The sequence below is a fragment of the Adiantum capillus-veneris genome, chromosome 20 (assembly GCF_014529385.1).
Source record: "Adiantum capillus-veneris isolate H3 chromosome 20, ASM1452938v2, whole genome shotgun sequence".
Classification (NCBI taxonomy): Eukaryota; Viridiplantae; Streptophyta; class Polypodiopsida; order Polypodiales; family Pteridaceae; genus Adiantum; species Adiantum capillus-veneris.
In genome coordinates this window covers 46,890,116-46,896,931 of record NC_140950.1, presented here as the reverse complement: position 1 = coordinate 46,896,931, position 6,816 = coordinate 46,890,116, and the positions used below count along the sequence as shown (strand labels likewise).

The following is a 6,816-nucleotide window of genomic DNA, read 5'->3' as shown; positions in this document are numbered from 1 at the left end:
TTATGACATTATAGTCTTCTCCAAGGATGAGGCAGAACATAGACACCATTTGCTACTGGTCTTTTAGGCATTGCGAGATAACAAGTTAGTAATCAATGCCAAGAAGAGAATTTTTCTTAGCGGAGATACACTTTTTGGGACACATCGTCTCAGCAACATCCAAGCAAGTCTCTACCATGCAAGAACTTATGGACCATGCCGCGGTCGGCTACAAACTAATGAAGGGAAAGCTAGAGTTTACCACAGAAGAATCTCCGGCCGCTAACCACAGCTCTCAGCAACAACGAACAAATTCTCGAGAGTCTCGTGAAAATCAACCGCAAAGGCCTCGTTTGACGCCTCAACAACAAGACACCTTACTACAAGAAGGCCGATGCTTTGGATGCTTTCAAACGGGGCATAATCATTCTAATTGTCCCAAACGCACTGATAGACCAGAGGAGCCGACGCCAGCACCAACGGTCGACAAAACCCCAACGCCACCTCCTGCTAAGAGAGCTAGACCCGCTATTGGACTAGTTTCTGATATTTATGGCATACGCCTTGAGAGTATAAATGAATTGTGTCGAGCATATGGCGAAGTCAATGGCTTCAAAGCCCTTATTTTCTTTGATCTCGAGCTACAGAGAACTTCTTCCATCCATAATTTTTAAAGCAGATGCACTTTGATTATGATGCAGAGGGTGGAGAAATTGAAGCTGAGCTAGCCACGGAGCAAACTCAGAAAGTAGTACCGCTCATTGATGCTCTTCCAGTGACTATTCAAGATTATCATGGAAAAGTTGATTTCCACATCATGAAGTTGGGCAATTGCGACGTTCTCTTGGGCATGCATGCCTTGGCACGACAAGAATGATGCGACTCTCCAGGTTCGGAATCGAACCATCACCGTGATGTCGGTTGTCCGACCAAAACCTCGAATGAACTCTCTCTATTTGTTTTTCTTTATAAATAGAAAGTAATGTTTGAAAATTTACTTGAAATTTGTTTGAAATGGAAAGTATCTGTTTTGAACTTGTTTTGGTGCCGATTTGAGATGTTTGGACTCTGGTTTCAATACTGGTTTCAATGATTGGTGATTTTACTCCCGGGTGGAGTAGTGAGAAATGTTGTTTTGCTATTGTTTGAACCTCTGAACGATGCAGTCGGGATGTCTGGGGAGCGTTTGGTTGTATGCTTGTAATATAATTGTTGTTGTGACTCCCGGCTCGGACCTGGATGGTTATGCGGGAGGAGTATTAAGAAGTCTGAGCAGTGGTTACTCTCAGCACATCCAAACGACGCAGGCTGCGGTCTGGGGGGCGTTTGGTTGTAAAAGGCCTCTATATCTCCCGGCCCAGACCTTTTTAGGTTATGCGGGAGGAGTGATGACAGAGTCGTTGAATATCTCCCGGCCCGACCTTGTTAGGTTATGTGGGAGGAGTGTTCATCGGCTGCTTTATGTTTCTATGTCTTGTAACATGCATATGTGAGCATTTGGGTTGCATTGTGATGTGCCAATTACTGAATATTCCTAATTGGATGAGATTGCCTGGGTATGTAATTTTTTAATGCATCAAGATACCCGTGGAAGATCAGTACGGTCTAGGTGTGATGGCTAATTTTACTACGCCAGAATATCAAGAGTTCCGATCTGGACGAAAGGAGAAGCTAACTCCTTGATCAAAACAACCGAAAGGAGAAGCTAACTCCTTGATCAAAAGAGCAGAAAGGAGAAGCTAACTCCTTAATAAAAAGAGCAAACCGATTGTCCCTCGGAATGTCCCTCAGAAATTTTTTGAGCTAACTTGAGTTGTTTTGCAGATATGTTGTAATCGCGGACGATTACTCTCTTTCAAGAAGGGGAGATGTAACAAACTGCTGACGTGTCAAAGCCTAAAGAATGGAGCCGACTTACAGATGTCGGCCGAGGGGCCTAAACCCTAAGAAGAACAAGTAACAGAAGAAGAAGTCCTACCAACTTATGGGGACCCCGTCCGATGGGGCCCCAAGTGACATAAAGGAAGAAAATGAAGCAGGATCCGGACACATGCCAAAAACTGATGACGTGGCAAATTTCCGAAAATTGCGCTGACATGATGATGTGCAGGCTGTACAGATTTCCACGTTTTGCGCTCACTGATGACGTGACAGCTATGCGGATTTCCGTGATTTACGCTAGCAGCTTTTGAGCATTGCTTTTGGACTAGATGCTTTTGAGTTTTGAAGGCCTTTCACTGTAATTGCTTTTTAGGCCAAGGGCCTTTAAATATAAGGTTAGGACTCATTCTCTGGCATGCTTCCAGGAGAAGGTGCAGAGTCTGGAGTACCGGCTTGTACTGTGTGATGCAATATAAAGAAATACTGAAAGGAGCGTCAAGGTTTGGGGCCAATACTCTCTGGGGTGGAATTCCGCCACTCCGTGTCGCATGTCGTCTCTCTTTCAGTTCAGTTGTTATTGAAGTGCTAAAAGTCTGTTCAGTCTGTTCTTTTCTATTGGTGGCACGTGGTGCCCGTCTTGTGACAAAGGGCCTTTAAATATGAGGTTAGGGCTCATTCTCTGGCATGCTTCCTGGAGAAGGAGCAGAGTCTGGAGTACCGGCTTGTACTGTGTTGCTGCAATATAAAGAAATACCGAAAGGGGGGCAAGGTTTGGGGCCAATACTCTCTGGGGTGGAATTCCACCACTCCGTGTTGCGTGTCGTCTCTCTCTTTCAGATCAGTTATTGAAGTGTTAAAAATCTGTTCAGTCTGTTCTTTTCTAGTGGCACGTGGTGCCTGTCTTGTGACACACTCCTAAACATCTTGGAGGTCTTAATATCTTGGATTTGCGCAGGCATGTTCTTGCTAGGAAAGCTATGTTGTTGCCTACACTTGCGCAATAAAATCAGCCTTGGACTCTTTTGTTTGCATACCTATGTCTACATGTTGTTACTTCCTCATTTAGTCATGGTGGTATTTGGCAAGATGGAAGGGCACATTCCTGGATGTCCTCTTGCTTCCACTTTGGTATCTGCTTGGAAAGAGGTTACGGTTCATCTATCATGGAATGCTCGGCAAGAAGGTGATTCGCTTCGTTTCGAGAGTCTTCACTGGAGTCGGGCATTCTCTCTTACTTTGGTCAACCGCTTGCCTCGCCAAGCTTACTTTCTCTCGTCGTGGCATTCGTGTGGTTGAGGATGTGGTCAAGATGGCTGGATACATTTTGAGTTTCCTTTTGCCGCTCGCTATTTTGGATTGGGTATGCATTACTGTCAGTTTTGAAAAGAGCTTCAGCACATGTTGCTTGATTTTGTGCCCATTACACCTTTGTCTGAGGGTAATCGCATGTCTGATTGGAATCTTTGGGAAACGTCTAATCGAGTTTATGCTCTTCTTCTACCGCGACCATGGCTTGTTGATCATTGTAATGCCCTTTGGTACATGTACAAATCTGATATCTGGTGGATGAAGCTTCTCTCTCCTCCGTGGCAAAGCCACTTGCCTTCGATGGAGCGACTGTTTCTTTGGCGCTGTTTGCTTGGAGTGCTCCCGGTCGGCACTTTTCTTAGGGCACGTCATATCTGCCCTTCTTCTTGTTTCTAATGCTCAACTGCGAAAGAGAATGTTTGCCACTTCTGGAATTGTTACACTACTAGAGATTTCCTTCGCCGTGTATGGGCCTGTATGCGGCTTCGTTTTCCAGGGGTGGTCTACCACAAAAGGTTTTGGGAATTTGGCATTTTCTCACCGTCGTTGCAACGTTTCGCGGGCTTCTTTATGTGGGGTTAGATACTAGGCTTACTGGACCCTATGGCGTCAGCGTAATGCTTTTATGTTCCATCGCATTCATGCAGATCCATTCCCGTTCTTCAAGCTCTCTCTTAGGCAATCTTTACGGTTCGCCTTGGAAGTTGGTGATATCACCGCAGACTGATGTACAAAAAGAAGTATGTGTGTGTGTGTGTGTGTGTGTGTGTGTGTGTGTGTGTGTGTGTGAGAGGGGAGACATCTCAAGCAAAAGATTTCGAGCTTCCATATCTATGAGCAAAACTTCATAAAATCCACGCGCCCCAAAGTAGACTCCACGGACAGCTTGTTGCTTAAGGAGAAAATCGAGCCATTGGCCGACATCTTGCGCAGTAGGCATTTTCCCGGGGAAAAACAGAATAACTGCATTCATAGCGTACTGCGCAACTGGGTCCATGAGGTCTTGTACCGGAATGCACACCTCAAGAGCAGGCACCTGACCATTCCATGCCTGTCGAGCCTCCTCAAAGTCCTCGTACAAGCATGCCTTGATCTCAGAGGCTGCCTCCGACGTGGGTTCCATCGCTTTCCGACGCTTAAAGACGCAGAGTGAGTCGAACATAAATTAAAAGAAACCCCTTTCTCAAACGAAACCGACTGGCGAGAAAATTTGCAATCTGCTGTGGAAAAACCTTGCAAATAACAAACGAACCACAGCTCTATACATATTTCACAGAAAAAAGCAACCAAAACCCACAGCAATATACATCTTCTGAATTCTGCCAAAGATTTGAAGCTTTACTCAGAATCGAACCTTTGTGCAACTGCCCTATCAGTCCTGCACAGCGAGAGCAGACAGAATCACGCTGGCCACAACTGGCGTACAAAACCTGCCGCACTATCTCTGACAAACGCGCTGAGCAAAACTGCAGTCCTCAGCAGCGTGGAGCAAGAGGGCGCGCTGGGTAGAAACTCGCAGGAGCAGACACGCAGGGGCAGCAGTACGTACCCCAACACACACACACACCCTCGCTGGCGAAACAACACAGGGCTGCTACCGTTGTTGGCTGCGCAGCTTGGAAAGGTTATCTGTCCTCCAAAATTGGATGCGAATACCAAACAGGTTTGCATTCTATGGGACACAGACAAGATTACCCATGATGGTATTATGGTTGACTTAGGTGATCCATGGGTAGGCAAGCGTCCCTTTAAACTTAAATGGGGAAAATTTGCGAATTCATGTTTTCGATGCGGCAAATTTGGTCATATGCAATCCGAATGTCCAGAGCCGGTCTTGCAACCCCCTCCCTCTGTTGTTCCTTTGTCCACCTCTATCCCTACTGGGAAACCCACAAGTGAAGCCAAGCAAAGTGGAGTTTTTACTACTAAAGTGGCTTCGAATGGGGAAAAAGGGAAAGGCAAGGTACAGCAAGTTACTGATATTGGGAATGGGACTGCTACTAAAGGCAAAAATGTTGGATCTGCTGATGTCAATACATGGGTGTTGCTGAAAAAAGCACTGAAGATTCGCACGCCACTTTCTTCTCGTAATTACGTTCCTTCTGTTAATGCTAACAAGAATGCATCGTTTAAGCAACTTCCATGTAATGACAATCGCACGCTGATTGATGCATGGGATAAAGCGATGCACTCTTACAAAGATGTACTCCTTGGTGAGGCTTCCACATCGCATGTGAACACTGTGGACACGTTTCCTACCCTGACTCAGAGGATGGGTCCTTGTACGGATGCAGTGGATGGAGACGTGTCTATGGGCACCTCCATTTGATTTTGATTCTTGTTGCTTTTTGTACATATGTTTTCAATGCAAAGTCATATTAAATGCATCTCATACAATGTGCATGGGTTATGCAACCTTGACAAATGGCGTCTGACATGGCACTATGTACATACATGTAGGGCAGACATAGTTGTATTGCAAGAGCATAATCAGCACGAGTTTGCTGGTCAATGTTCCTATTTTGCCGGATATTGAATTGCGTATGCTGGCTCGCAAGATTTTGCTGGTGTGTTGATGCTAGTTCGACATGAGCTTCAGCCTGTTCTGTTGTACAATGATCCGCATGGTCGGTGGATGGTTGTACAGTGTTTGTTGAATGGTCGAGTTCATGAATTTGGAGGTACATATGCATATACGGCCTCAGGGCAAAGAGCTGCTTTATGGCGAGAAATCTCGTCTCACCCATGGACCTCGAATGCATTTCTGTGTGGAGATTTCAATAATACTCCTGATTTGCTTGACAGCACCACAGGAAATTCGCATATGTTGCTTGCGGAGAAGCACAACTGGGATCTTCTTGTTGTCTCTGCTCAAATGATTGATATATGGCGTTCTTTGCATCCTGCTACATCTGGTTTTACCTTTCAGCATGTTGCTCATTCCTCTTATAGAGCACGATTGGATCGTTGGTATTTGCTTAATGGGCAACAGTATGAAGAATTTGTATGTGACATGTGGATAGATTATGCTCTGCAGCTATCGGATCATTATCCTCTTTTGTTGTCGTCGTGTTTTGGACAGTCTCTTTGTGATCGGCCTCTTCACAGGAAACGTTTGTTGCATGTTAATAATGCCTATCTTGCTCATGAAGCTTTTCGTCACATGATTGCCGATATTATTCCTCCGCTGTTGGCTCAAATGCATATTGATTTGGATGCTGCTTGGTATCGTTTTGTCATGAGAGTACAAAGTGTGATCTCTGACTATGGTAGGCAGCATATGCAGCGTATTCGGGAGAATGTCGTTGATGCGAACAGGTTAGTCAACGCTTACAACAGTTGACTGATTTCCGCCCACTGTCTGACTCTAAAATGACGGAGTTATGTGAAGCTAAAGTGTGTATTCAGCAAAATGACAAGAGGAAGCTTGCTAAGTGGCAGACGCGTGCACGTCAACAAGCATTTATGGATAAAGGTTGTGCTTCAAAGAAATTTTTAAGCATTTGCATCATTCAAGAGTCTTCCAGTCGATTAAACAGGTTATGCTTCCCTTGGGTGCTTGGACTTCTTCGAAGCGGGAACTTGCTGAGGTTATTGTTTCACATTACCGTAAGGTGTTTGTTGCTCCATCTCAGCCTTCTTCGGCAG

At 45.2% G+C, this 6,816-nt stretch overlaps 1 protein-coding gene across 1 annotated transcript in view; it reads right to left on the bottom strand.

Annotated features, from left to right (window-relative positions):
- The window catches only part of LOC147432461 (uncharacterized), a 77,945-nt gene that overhangs the window by 57,885 nt on the left and 13,244 nt on the right, over positions 1-6,816 (bottom strand). The window lies entirely within an intron of this gene.